Genomic DNA, 15,710 nt, shown 5'->3' with positions numbered 1-15,710 from the left:
GTATTCATGTCATTATGGTCAACCCTACTTTGAGGAGGCATTTTTTTCCACAATCGCTTTCTGAGTGCCCTCCCACCTTCCAGTCCGATATCTGACAATGTTTCTCTGCTATGCATAGAGTTTTCATTGTAGTTAAAAAAAATAAACTCATATATACAGTTACTGATATATTACCTTGTGTTGTCATTTAATCATTTGTTGATTGTTTGCTTTTCATCAAAACATTATGAGGTCTTCATGGAAATAATTACCTCTTGTATTTTTATATTTTTCACTGGTGTTAGTAATTGTTCATTCATTCAATAAGAATTGAACATCTAATAATGTGTTAGACCTTGGGGATAAGATAATGAGCAAGACAAAAAATATATTTTTTCTCTAGTAAAATTAACTGTATAGCAATAAATTCAAATGACGAAACAATCAATAATAAAACAGAGAACTAAGTATTAAAGTAGAAGAAGTACAAATTCTCTAGGACTGAAAGATGGGATAGTTAATTCTCATTTGAAGAATAAGGAAAGAATCTGAGCTTCTGGGAGGATACAGGAAACCTAGACCAGAAGGGTGAGTAGGAATTCACCAGATGAAGAAGGATGGGGATTGCTGTAGACAGAATGAGGTAAAACAGAGAAAAGCACGTTATTTTAATGAAATAAAAAAGAAAGATGGTAGGCTTACAGCTTACCTTTTGAGAGTTAAGAAATGTTTTGGAGAGGTAACTACATTCGTAATCCCTGGGCAAATAGGAAGGAGAGGACACTGACATTTTTCAGGACCTGCTGGAGTTCTGTGGGTAATGCTTCAGACTGCAAAGTCATTTGAACTGCAAGGTTGGTGGTTCAAGCTCAGCAGCTGCTCCTTGGAAACCCTATGCAGGGTCACTATGGGGCAGAATTGACTTGACAGCACTTAGAAACAACAGCAACAACTGGATTAATACTTTCATATGATCTTATTATAGCAACTTCATCACAAGAAAAAAAAATTGGAAAGGGACGAAAAATATAGTGTCACTGTAGCCTTCATGCATTTTATGTGTGGGTGGCATTAATGAACAGAAGTGTATTTTCCCAAAGTTTTCAAACTAAAACCTATTGCTATCAAATCAATTCATACTCACAGTTACCCTATGACAGTCCTATGTTGTTGTTTTTGTTAAGTGCTATCGAGTCAGTTCTGAGTCAATGACCTTATGCACAACAGAACTAAAATTCTTCCTGAATCACCCTCACAATTGTTGTTATACATGAACCCGTACCTTCTGCCTCTATATCAATCCATCTCATTTGGATTTTCCTCTTTTTACAGACACACCACTTTACAGAGCATGATGTCATTCTGAAGGTACTGGTCCTTGCTAATATCATGTCCAAAATATGAGGGACAACGCCTCTAGTATTTTTGTAAAGTTGCTTTGGTTTTTATAAATTCCTTTAATTTCTTTTTATTTGGAAATGTTTCAATTTCACCTTTGTATTTGAGGGAGAGTTTTGGTGGGAATATGATTCTTGGTTGGGATTTTTTCTTTCAGAGTTGTGTATATGTATTCCCATTATCTTCTTGCTTGTATGGTTTCTACTGAGAAAGCAGAGCTTAATATTGATTCTCCTTTCTAAGTAACTTCATTTTACCAGAGCTGATCTGGATTTTTACTTTGTGTTTAATTTTGGAGAATTTGATTCTGATATGTCTTAGGGATTTTCTTTGGGGGTCTATCCTGTTTGGGGTTCATTCAGCTTCTTGAATATTTATATACTTGTCTTTCATGATATTTTAGAAGTTTTCTTCCAACAAGTTTTCTTTCAACTATCTTTTATAAGCTTTTCTTTATCTCTTCCTAGTCTAGATTTCCAATCACCTGTCAATTATTCCTGTTCATGATGTGCCACATGAATCTTTGGCTAACTTCACATTTCTTCTTCTTTTTTTTTTTCTTTCTGATTGTTTTTCTAACTTACTAGTATTGTGATATTTATCTTCAAGTTCACTATGATTTCCATTGATTCAAATGTACTTTGTTAGCCTTTCAATGTATTGTCCTGTTCTGAAATCTTTATTAAGTATCTTGATTTCTATTGGCAGGTTTTATATTAACTTATGTCCAACCCTTTATCTATTTAGGTTTTTTGTTCCTGAAATATTTTCCTGAATTTTTCTTTGTTTACCTTTAACTTTCTGTTAATCATTTGGAGGTACCTAAATAGTATTCTCTTGAATACTTTTTCAGGTATTTCCAATACTTTTTTCCCAAGAAAATCATTTTCTTGCTCAGTTTCTTTGTCACTTGTTTCAGACACTCTGTCTTGTTTTTGTTTATTTGATTGTTTGTGAACATAAATTGTTTGATAGTCTTGAAACATTGTGGTGTGGTGTTATTTCATTTGTATTATATCTTGGTGTATTCTTAGTCATTCACCAACTGCCTCCTGGTGGGTATGATTAGGGATGGAAGAGTGTGTGTCTTTCTCTGCTCAGCATTCATACAAATCTGTTTAGAATGGATTTGGCTGATGTTGGTTGTTGTTAGCAACTACTATTGGCTTTTTCAAAGAGTGTGGGACTATGAAAAGTATGGCTCTGGCTTGGCTCTATGGGCACAGTTGCTGTTATTCCTCTGTGTTATCAAACACCCTCTGACCAAACTACCCATGAAATTTCAAGATGGACACACTGCACCTGGCTGACTAACACAGATCACCATTATCCTTTTTTACCCTCCCTGCCCCCATACATCTGTTCAGTTGCTTTTCCTAGTTAGTCCAGGGCTGACCAGGGCTGGCTCTGCAGGGTTGGAACAAAGCTCACCTGGGTTGGTGTAGATATCTCCTCACTCACTTTGAGGGAGCTCACAATTACAGTGCTAACCTCTGTGTAAGGAGACTAGGAGCTGAGTGAACACAGGTGAAGGATGGTCACATCTCTGATAAGCAAGGGAGTGTGGAAAAAAATTGAACCTTTATCTCCATTGCTGCAATACTGATATACTTACTGAATCTGTTCAAAAAGTTGAAGATGGCCATGTATGTATTGTTGCCAACACACACGTCACTAGTCTGTTTCCTTTCTTTGCTCTGTCTGTTCAGCTTCCTCTTACAATAAGCATTCAATCCACTTCTCTATCTCTTCATCTGAAGCTCAGAATTTCAGGATGATCATCTGCATCTGTTTCATTTGGTTTTCCTTATCTTTGTTATAGAGGGCCTGTATAGTGTTACTTCTTAATATGCCATCTTGCTGTCTCCCTTGTCTTCAAGATAGATCTTGAAATGTTCTTTCTGATGATGAATTCGATATAATTCACTTCACTTTGATGTTCCTGTCATAGTAATCCATATTGTCTGGTTTATAATGGCCAATACCAGTCCATTTTAGCTCAAAAATGCCTAGGGTATTGGTCTCTATACATTTCATTTCACTTTTGACAATTTTCAATCAATTTTCCTAAACTCATACTTTATACATTCCAAATTCTGGTTATTTATGGATCTTTGTAGCTGCTTCTACCATTTTCAGTTGTGACTCAGGATCAAATGAAGGCTCCATTCATATCATAATGAGTAATTAAGCTTCAAGGAGGCAGCTCTTCCACAGTCATACTCTGAGTGCCTTCCAACCTAAGGGATCATCATATGACATGATATCTGACAAGGCTCCACTAATATTCATAATGTTTTCATCTTCCAGCACTATATCTGACAATGTCCCACTGTTACTCATAAGGTTATCAGTGGATAACTATTCAGAAATAGTCAGCCTTTCCTTCTTCCTAGTCTGTCATAGTCTGGGAGCTCTGCTGACACCAGTCCACGATGGATGACCTGCTGGTATTTAAAATAACATTGTCCCCAAACTTGCAGATAGTACCCATTTGACCTAGCTTCGATGACTTGAGGATCAGAACTCAACTAGAAGAAGATTAAAAAAAAAAAAGTGATAAAGGAAACAAGTGTAAATTGCTACAATTTGGTGAACTTAACCTATACTTATAGACTAGCTCAAAATACCAACATAGAGGGAAGAAGCCTTCACATCAAGGATCAATACCATCCCCTCTGTCTATAGGGTTGATAGGGATGGGCAACTTAGACATCAGCTACCTAAAATTGGGGGGCACTATAAAGGCACAAAATGACTGACTTATGAGATTTCAAGAGGGAATTTAGTGTATAAGGGAAGGTAGAATCCCCACTGAATAGTTCATCTTATCTAGATGGGTCTGGTGAAAAGAGATGGGGATAAGATACTTTTGATTCAATAGTGAGTAATTGTTTTCATGAAGAATTGTGATTATTACAACTGTAAAGGTAGAAATTTTGTAACTGTAAAGGTAGAACGGGAGTAGTTATCTTATATGCCAGGAACAGAGAAATCTAGGACCATCAAGGGAGAAGAACAAGAGCAGAATGTGGTGCCTTTTACAGAGAATCAGTGATACCAGAGTTGGAGGCAGAGATGATGACATGGAAAGATAGAGCAGCTGAGGCCTCTAGACTCATGGAAAGAGAAGGCTCTGTGCTGGCAGCCAGGAGGTAGGCTTGCAGAATGTGCCCTTTGGTTGTTTAAATAATTATATACTCCTGAGTGTTTTTGTGAACATTAAAAACAACAACAACAGAATAGGAGCAAATACTGTTGAATCATGATGCACAGAGGGGATTGTAGTCATTAAAATGAAATGAAATATGAAAGGATGAGTATAAAACCTCTGTTCTCCCATGTAAACTATCACACAATTCACAATAAAAACAAAAAAAAAATCATGATAGGGAAAATTTAAAGAATTCTAATATTATAAATAAGTACATTTAGAACAGGAAATAAATCCTTAAGCCTCCACTTGATGTTAGGGGCCCTGGAGTGGGTTCTGACTCATAGTGGAAACACTGCCATCCAGTTGTATGGTTTGAGACCATTGCTGCAAAGAAAATAAGTAAATAAAATAACATTGTCATAGCTTCCTGAATCATAGTAACATGCAACCTACCATACTACAACAAACAGACATATGATAGAGCTACCTGATAAGTGTTAAAACCCTAAATATACAGAGAAACACCAAAACATTAATATCATCACAGAATGTTTTTTGTGCAAAGGTAAGAATCCAGCAGCCCTGAAGAAGGGATCATGAAAATGGGTATATAGTCCCTTTTGATGCTAATTTCTCAGGTGATAGCAATAGAACATGCAGGTTTCTAGGGTCAGTTGGTTGTAAATACAAAGACACTAAGGATGTGCCATATATTTTCTAGTCAGAACCTGAGGTCTCTGCTCTTGGAAGTTGGCTGAACATAGATAATTCTCTAAAAGAACTCAATACTTAAGGCAAATTGGTCTCTAATAACCTGTTGTAGCATTATAGGATAAGCACTGTCAGTTTGAACCACAAGGTCAGTGATTCAAAACCACCAGCTACTCTTTGGAGACCTTATAAAGGGTTGCTATGAGTCAGAACCCACTTGATGTCACTTAATAACAATAATAACAATCTGTTTAAAAGCTTACAATTTGACTTAAAGGTTATTTTAGGAAAATAGTTCCTTAAAGCCTATGCTACCATTACTGAATATCTGCAATCAAAGATTCTATAGCAGAATCATGATTGAATGGGAATAAATGAAAAGCAGTTTTAATTCTCCTAAAGTCCAGATTTCAGGATCAATGGCATTGGGATGACCCACTTAAAACATCTGCCCTTAGGTGTTGTTCTGAACCTTTAGCCTAAAAGGAATTAAGTCCATTTTTTTAATGTTATGGTATAAAATCATTTGGCTAGGTACATAAAAATATGGCTTACCAGCCAGAGTGCTCCTTGGAGGCCAAGATGGCTAAGCTTCGTCTCTTATACTTTGGACGTATTATCCAGAGGGAACAGTCGCTGGAGAAGGATGTCATGCTGGATAAGGTCAGAGAAAAAGAGGAAGACCCCCAATGAGATGGGTTAGCCAGATGGCATCATTGATGGACTCAAGTGTGGCTGCGGTGGTGATGTTGGCCCAGGATCGGACATTGTTTCATTCTGCTGTGCATGGGGTCACTATGAGTTGGTTCTGACTCGATGGCACCTGACAACAACAACAACAAGTTAAATTCACCATTATTACATCTCAACATCATAAAGCTTAAAATTAGTAATGCAACAATAAATTCAGGATAGCAAATAGCTCCATCTAATAGCTATTTGTTATCCCAATTATATTCCCTAATACAGGCTGTCTGCACTTGTTGGCTATCACGACAACTACCAAAAATATCTTCCAATACTTGATCTGCTCTGATGAACCAGTTAACAAAATTGCCAATGACAGTTAACAAGAAACACTTAAAGAGAATTGCTTGGTTGTTTTGATTTAAAACACAGAAAAAAAGCAAAGATTCTCCATAGAACTGAACCCAATGTGCCTTTCTGATCTTTGCAGTTTTTTAAAATTATCTTCATCTGTTACTCAATTATACTTGTCTCTTTCCATGCAATCTTGATGTCACTCCCTTCAGTAAGTTTGTATTCTCTAACAAGGTTAGATTCTCAAGTTTCATCTGTTTGCTTTTGATACAAAAACCTGCAGCTCTAACTCAGGCAATCTACAGGTTTTTCAGCTTCATATGTTGTTTTCCTTACAGGATCATTTATTTTCAGGTGGACAAGTCCAAGTCAATAAATATTTATTAAGAATCTATCTACAGCACTACACAAACCCTCTACAACAAAGATACAAGAAACCAAATGAAACAGACACAGATGAAAATCCTGGAATCCTAAACTTCAGAGGAAAGGTTAGAGAATTGGACTGAGTACATGCTGGGTAGAGAAGCTGAACAGCGACAGTGAGAGAGGGAGACAGACTGGTGAACAGCTGGCCAGACACAGTGCAACAATCTTGGAAGCAGTTTTGCCAACAGAAGGTGGTTTGGCAGAGCAGATTTACATGAGATGGGAAAGATTAATTCCTTCTTTTTCCCCACACTCTCTTGGTTACAGAGATATGGTCATCTTCCATCCTCAGTCCCTGCTAGTTCAGACCCTACTCTCCAGGACTTCAGAGCCACTTGGCCAGTAAGCACTCCAGTACAAGGCAGGAAACAGCTGTGCCATTTAGGTGCACTGCTTTGGTGACTGGATTCAGGTGGCCTCAGCTCCAGATCTCCAGAACCTGCAGAACCAACACATCAAAATCTAACCCGTCACCCTTCCTCTACGTACCCTGTGGTTCTAACAGATACTGAAACCAGCTCCATCAAGGGCCTCCAAAAACTACTTCCAGATTTAGTGCCCTAAACATAGATAAGTAGGCCACTAAATGCCATCTAGAGCCAGGAGCTGTTACATCTCTCCCACAACATCTCTTGAGCTCCTTCACTTGAAGGAGCCCCCAAAGTTTTCTCCTTTCTCTAGGTCAAACAACTACTATGATTTTTCTTTCTTTTTTTTTTTTAATTTACCTTTTCTTGTTTCACTGGTTTTCTTTGTTTATTCTTTCTCATCTTCCTTCTTCTATTTTGATGCCCTTGAATTTATCCTTTATAACTCCACTAGTGTCCTTTTTTCCTTGGTCTTCATTATTTTCCGTCCAGCTTTTGCATGCATATGAGGTTACTGAAAATACCATGGTTTAGGTCAAGTGCACCTTAGTCCTCAAGCTGACATCTTTGCTCTTCAACACTTTAAAAGGTCTTGTACAGCAGATTTACCTAATGCAATACATTGTTTGATTTCTTGACTGCTGCTTCCATGAGTGTTGATAGTTGATCCAAGAAGAATGAAGTCCTTGATAACTTCAATCTTTTGTCCATTGATAAGAATGTTGTTTATTGGTTCAGTGGTGAGGATTTTTGTTTTCTTTGCATTGAGATATAATCCATACTGAAGACTGTGCTCTTTGATCTTTATCAGTAAATATTTTAAGTCCTCTTCACTTTCAGCAAGCAAGGTTGTATCATCTGCATATCGCAGGTTATTAATGAGTCTTCCTCCAATCCTGCTGCCACATTTTTCTTCATATAACCAAGTTTCTTGGATTATTTGCTCAGCATACAAATTGAATAGTATGGTGAAAGAATACAATCTTGTCGCACACCTTTTTTTTCATTTTAAAACATTCAGTGTTCCCCTGTTCTGTTTGAACAACTGCCTCTTGGTCCAGGTACAGATTCCCCATGAGCACAATTAAGTGTTCCGGAATACTCATACTTCGCAATGTTGTCCATAGCTTATCGTCTTCCCTGTAGGCACATGGATATTCACAGGCATCATTGTACCTCATGACTGATCTGGATAAGTTATTTTTGACAATGAATGCAACACCATTCCTCTTTTATTTGTCATTTCTGGCATAGTAAACCATGTGGTTGTCAGATTCAAAATGGCCAATACCAGTCCATTTCAGCTCACCAATGCCTAAACTATTTATGTTTATGTGTTCTATTTCATTTTTGACAATTTCCAATTTTCCTAGGTTCATACTTCATACATTCCATATTCCAATTATTAATGGATGTTTACAGTTGTTTCTCTTCATTTTGAGTTGTGCCCAATCAGCAAATGAAGATCCCAAAGGTTTTACTACCAAGGACTTTATTCCTGTCATCATGGTCAAATCTACTTTTAGGAAGCAGCTCTTCCCCAGTCGCATTTTGAGTGCCTTCCAATAGGAGGCACTCATTTTCTGGAACTATAACTGACAGTGTTTCTATGCTATTCATAAGGTACTCAGTGATTAAATATTTGTAAGTAGTTTGTCTCTCCTTCTTCCTAGTCTGTCTTCATCTGGGAGCTCATGTTAAACCTGTCCACCGTGGGTGACCCTGCTGGTATTTTAAATATCCATGGCATAGTTTACAGAACCATAACAACTCACAAGCCCCCACAGTAGACAAACTGACAGTCAAGTAGTGGTTATGGGTGATAGGGTAGTCAGATGAATGTTGAAGGTAGCAGGAGACGCAAGGAGGAATGCAATGTTAAAGTTAATAGAGATAAATACTGCTAACTATTTTTACATAGAAGAGATTGCAATCATTGTGAAGAAGCAAGGTCTGCAATCTATTGAATATAAAATGGATGATCTGGTCTGTAAACCTTTATTCAATTCACAATAATAAGTTTAAAAAAATAAAAAAGAATCTACCTTGGATCAAAACTTTTTTCTGTGGGATTTAGAAACAAAAAGGAAAAATACATTGTTCCTGTCTTCAAAGAGTACACAATCAGATGCCCACCCATACCCCAAACCCACTAGAACCACAAATAAAATGTTATCATCTAACAAGCTCACGTTTCAAAAAGATACTCTTTTCTAGTCTCACATGACTTTCCATGGTTCATTATTTTTCCAACATACACTTTGAATATTGCTTCTTTATATATTGCTGTCTACCTTCAGTTAGGCTTTCTTCACCTCATACCTAAGTAAATAATGCGAATGTTGTTGTTGCTGTTGTTTAGTGCCATTGAGTAGGTTCCAACTCATAGTGATCCTATATAGGGTTTCCAAGGAGCAGCTGGTGAGCTTGATCCAATTACCTTGTGGTTCAAACCAACTTTGCAGTCCAGCACATTGAATAATAGCAAATAAAAGCCAATTGACTAATTGATCTGTCCATTCAGATGCCTTTTAGGTACCCTAAAGGCTATATGACCAAAACAGGATACCTTTTCTTGCTTTGTAAACCTGTTCCCTTCACAGTCTTGTTGTTGTTGTTATGTGCCGTGGAGTCAGTTCTGACTCATAGCGACACCGCACAGGGTTTCCGAGGCTGTAAATCTTCACAAGAGCAGAAAGCCTTATCTTTCTCCCATGGAACAGCTGGTAGTTTTGAACTGCTGACCTTGAGGTTCACAGACCGATTCGTAGCCACTACACTATCAGAGCAGTCTATTTCTCAGTAAATAACAAATTTATCTTCTCAGAGGTTTAGACTAAAAGTTTTGCAGTCATATTTATCTCTCTTCTTTCTCCAGCATGACATAATCTATCTGCAAGAAACCCTGGCAATTCTCACTCCAAAATGGAGCCAAAATTTTATCACTTCTGGCTTTCTCTGGCTTCTGCCATTTCTGTCTAATCTATTTCTGAACTACTGAAATAGGTCTTACCTAATCTCATTGCTCTGCTGTTGCCTACAACCATTGCATTCTAACCCAAACACAACTACCTATTAAACTCTATTGTTTATATCATGCCACTCCTGTGTCTTTGCATTTCATTGGAATACAAACTTAATTCTTACATTGGTCTAAAGATTTGTGTAATTTCTCTCCTAGTCCTTCTTTTGAGTTTTTCCCCTACCTCAATGGATCCTATGACATGCTTTCTATGTGTTTGCACAGTGTCCCCTTAGGACTTAAGTAGACAATTGACCCTTTTTTAAATGTTTTTCTTACAAATATCCACATTACTTATTCTCTCATTCCTTCCAGATCTTTCTTTAAATATCACCTTATCATTGATAACTTTCCTGACAATTACACTGCATTTCCTCCTCAATCCACCCCAATTCTTCATGACTTTTTTTTTGTCCATAGTACAGGGCATCAGCTGGCGTTGCTCTTGTTTTGTTGTTAAGTGCTAAGTTGGTTCAGACTCATAGCAACCCTGTATAGAGTTTCTGAGGAGAGGCTGGTGGGTTTGAACTGCTGACCTTGCAGTTACCAGTCCAAAGCTTTTCCTCTAGACTAACAATATATTATATCTACTGACATAATATGTAGTAAATGTACTTACTTACTGCTTTTCTTTTCTAACCAGAATTTGAATTCTTTGAAGACTTAGAGATATTTTTGTCTGTTTTGTTCACATCTTCATTCTTAACACTTAGAACTGATTATTAATTAATATTTTGAACACTTACTGATTCTTCACTATGAAAGTCCATATGTTCAGTAAAATAAAGGATAAGAAAAGACAAAGGAAACCCACACTATAGAGGGTTTACACAGTAGCCAGGACTATTGCTGAACATACTGAAAGATCAAGCATTTTGGGAGAATAAGAAGGAGAAAAAATGCAAAGCTGATGAAGAATGCAGGGCAGTTCAAGATGCCCATATTCAGCAAATGGCTGAAAATAAGTTTAATACAAAGCTATCAAAAGAGGAACAAATAGATTACTGTAGACATACTGAACTTATTGCAACTGAAAAGAAGAAAGAATTCGAGGATTATGCAAGAAAATATTGAATCATAGTCCCAGCCAACAAAAAAATATATTTATCTTCTTTTAAGAATCTGGTGTGGTGCTGTGGGTTAATGTACTGACTGCAAGATTGCTTTTAACCACAGGTCAGTGGTTCAAGCTCAACAGCCACTCCTCAGAAACCCTATACAGGGTTACCATGAATCAGAACAGACTCAAGGGCACTTAACAGCATCTTCTTTTAAGTGCTATATAAGAAGCACTTGGAGGGGGCCATGGACCAGTGTATGTGGACAGAAGTGAATTAAGACTCAACTATCAGAAAAAGATCAGCTTGAGAAGATAAAGCCAGATATTATAACATAATGTGCAAAGATCTGGAATCAGAAAATCAAAAAGGAAGCACACGTTAGGCATTTCTCATGCTGGGGGAACTGAAGAAAAAATTCAAGCCTCAACTTTCATTATTGAAAGATTCTCTGAGCAAATTATTGAATGATGCAGAAAGCATCAAGTGAAGATGGAAAGAATACACAGAGTCACTGTACCAAAAGGAAATGGTTAATGTTCAACCATTTCAAGAGGTAGCCTATGATCAAGAGCCAATGATACTGAAGGAGAAAGTCCAAGGTGCATTGAAGGAACTGGCAAAGAACAAGGCACCAGGGATTGATGGAATGAAAATTGAAATCTTTCAAGACAGTGAGGTGGCACAGGAGGCAGTCACTCATCTATGCCAAGAAATTTGGAAGACAACTATCTGTCTGACTGATTGGAAGATATTCATGTTTGCGCCCATTCCAAAGAGAAGTGACCCAATGGAATGCGGATATCATCAGACAATCTCTTTGATATCCCATGTGAGTAAAGTTTTACTAAAGGTAATACAGAAATGGCTGCAAACATACATAGGCAGAGAACTTACAGAGGTTCGAGCCAGATTCAGTAGAGGCCGTGGAATGAGGGATATCATTGCTGATGTCTGATGCATCTTGGCTGAAAGCAGAGAATATCAGAAAGATGTTTACCCGTGCTTTATTGACTACACAAAGACTTTCGATTGTGTGGATCATGACAAGCTATGGACAACATTGCAAAGTATGAATATTCCGGAACACTTAACTGTGCTCATGAGGAATCTGTACCTGAACCAAGAGGCAGCTGTTCAAACAGAGCATGGGAACACTGAATGGTTTAAAATTTTAAAAGTTGTGCCACAGTGTTGTATTCTTTTACCATATTTATTCAACATGTATGCTGAGCAAATCATCCAAGAAGCTGGTTTATATGAAGAAAAACCTGGCATGAATATTGGAGGAAAACTCATTAACAACCAGTAATATGTAGATGACATAACCTTGCTTGCTGAAAGTGAAGAGGACTTAAAACATGTACTGATGAAGATCAAAGAGCACAACATTCAGTATGGATTACTTCTCAATGCAAAGAAAACAAAAATCCTCACCACTGGATCAATAAACAACATTCTTATCAACAGAAAAGATTGAAGTTGTCAAGGACTTCATTTTTCTTAGATCAACTATCAACACTCACAGAAGCAGCAGTCAAGAAATCAAATAACATATTACATTAGGCAAATCTGCTGCACATGACCTTTTTAAAGTGTTGAAGAGCAAATATGTCAGCTTGAGGACTAAGGTGAGCCATGGTATTTTCAATAACCTCATATGCATGTGAAAACTGGACAGTGAATAAGAAAAACCATAGAAGAACTGATGCTTTTGAGTTATGGTGTTATAGGAGTATATTGAAAGTGCCATGGACTGCCAAAAGAACCAATAGATCCATTTTGGAAGAAATGCAGCCAGAGTGCTCCTTGGAGGCCAGGATAGCCAAACTTCGTCTCCCATACTTCAGACATATTGTCAGGAGGAACCAGTCACTGGATAAGGATGTCATGTTTAGTAAAGTGGAGGGTCGGAGAAAAAGAGGAAAACCCCCAATGAGATGGATTGGCCAAGTGGCAGCATCAATGGACTCAAGCGTGGCAACAGTAGTGAGACTGGCCCAGGGCTGGGGAGTGTTTCGTTCTACTGTGTATAAGGTCACTATGGGTTGCTACTGACTCGATGGCACTTAACAACAACATCAGAAAAATGATGTCACTGGAGTCCAGCTCCCTTTTTCTAGCTCTCAGGCATCAAAATACATTTTTTTCATTTGCCAACAATCATGAAGATGGTAGAAGACCAGGCCACATTTACTTCATGGCAACCAACATTATAAAATCTGCCACTTGGCAAGCATTATATCTATATCTATATATATTTTTTTCTATTTACTCTTTGTAGTAACTTTAAAATATGGGGTTCTCATTCTTATATTTTTTACAGATGAGAAGCTGAGGTGAAGAGGTTAGATAGCCAGACCAATTTAATGAAGCAGGAACTTGCTCTACTATAGAGCTGGGAGACTCAGAAGTGACTTTCTATATCATCTCAAATTTCCTCATGCTCATTTTACACTTGACATTCTGCATAGAATTGTCTTCAAATCCTCTGCCTTAAGCATAATTATTGTAAATGTGCACCTCTTTAAAAAACCTTGACTTCCTAACTTCTATACATAAAAATAAAATCTCTTAACCATTTACTAAATGCTTCTATTTCCTCTTATCAACATAGATTTCTGTCTTCATTTTTATGTTCTTTCTCTTTACATTTAGTTTTCAGTAGCTTTTAAACCTAATTCAAACTGCTACTTCTTTGTGAAGGTTTCAACCTTGAAGCATATAATTTATATAAGAATAATTTAGAAAAATAGGTATATTTACAAGAAAGCACCTCTTATATTTTATGTTTCTTTTTCTCTGACTCCATACTAGATATCATCTTTTGAAAGAGAGAGATATTTATTGAGCTATTTCATAGATTTTACAATGCCATATTTGCAAGTGATCACACATGTGTCAAAATTTCAAAAATTAATTCTGCAAGGGACTAAGGTGATACATTCAGGGTCCTGAGACACAAAATTTAAAGAAGCATTTTCCCTAGGTGCTGACCTGAAACTATACGATCCAGAGAAGAGTACCTTCTTAAACTTGTAAACCCTGTATACATGACTTCTTTTTGGGTCTTAATACATGTTTGTGATGAAGATTTATAGGAATCTCACAGATACACTGATATCTTCCAACTGGATACCTAATCCTAAATCACTGGCAGAAGTTCACTCAAAGTTTTCTTGATCAGTTTAACTGATGAGGAATTCTCTGCTTAGTAAAGGAATGCATTTCATTTAGTTCCTAGAATATGGAGAATGAAGAAAGGGAATGGACACTAATTGATATGTTTTATATCATGTCATACGAACATCTCCCATAGCACTTATATCATATTATAAGTATTTATGTGTTTGTTTTATAGAAATTTATATGTTTATTTCTCCTAGTAGAATATGGTGACTTTCAGTCATATCTCAAGACACTTCAACAAGCAAGACTTTGTGAAGCGCATGGCTCTGCAGGATAAACACTGGACTTTGAACTACAAGATCCAGGGTTTAAGCCTAACTGGCATTGTTGTTAAATTGTTGTTAAGTGCCGTGGAGTCGGTTCCGACTCATAGCGATCCTGCACAGGGTTTCCAAGGCTGTAAATCTTTAGGGGAGCAGAATGCCTCATCTTTCTCCCATGGAACTGCTGGTAGCTTTGAACTGCTGACCTTGTGGTTCACAGCCCGATTTGTAACCACCACGCTACCAGAGCATTCCATGGGAGAAAGATGAGGCTTTCTGCCTGTACAAAGACTCAAAGCCTCAGAAACACTATACAGGGTCATGATGAGTAGGAGCAGATTCAATGGAACTTAACAAAAACAGCTATCAAGACTGTTATCTTTTTATCCTTATATAATAAATACCAAAGAATGCAAAATAAAATAGTTATCATTCATTAAATGTCAGGAACAGTGCTATTTTATTTCATTTATTCTTTAACTCTATTATGCAATACTATTATTGATTTTATTTTTGCAGATAAACAATTTGGAGCATAAAGAGTTTGAATAAATCCAAAGTCACACAATTGGCAAGAGGCAAAGCTGCAATTCTCATTCAAATCTATTTAACATTAGAATCTGTGCTCAATTACTCTGTTCTATCAGTATAGTGTGCATAGTGTGCTGAATTTCAATAATTTAAATGGCCCTTACACAAAAGAGTGATTGTGCTAATTGTTTGTTATTCTGGAAAACCAGTGAAAGTTAAGGAAAGATGGCTACAAATGCAAGACAGGAAAGAAAAACTAAATCCAAAGAAACTCAACATTTCTTTTTAGGCATCAAATATATTTTGGGGGGAAGTAGGAATAAATGTTAGTGCTAAGACTATGGCTAGGTCTAGACTAGTCCTGGGACTTTGTTTAGTGTTATGGTTAGTGTTAGGTCTAATGTTAATGTTAGGGGTAGGGATTAGGCTAAGGCTAGGAATAAGGCTTGGTCTGCTTTTAAGGTTAAAATTAGGTATTCATTCATTCATTTATTGATTTAGAAATCTACTTGATTTCCAATTTATTTGGAAGTTCTGTAACTAACTACAATATTTCCTTTTTAT

This window comes from Chrysochloris asiatica, unplaced genomic scaffold (genome assembly GCF_000296735.1).
Source record: "Chrysochloris asiatica unplaced genomic scaffold, ChrAsi1.0 scaffold00095, whole genome shotgun sequence".
In the NCBI taxonomy this organism is placed as follows: domain Eukaryota; kingdom Metazoa; phylum Chordata; class Mammalia; order Afrosoricida; family Chrysochloridae; genus Chrysochloris; species Chrysochloris asiatica.
The sequence above is the reverse complement of the archived record's forward strand: the minus strand, read 5'-3'. Positions refer to the sequence as shown.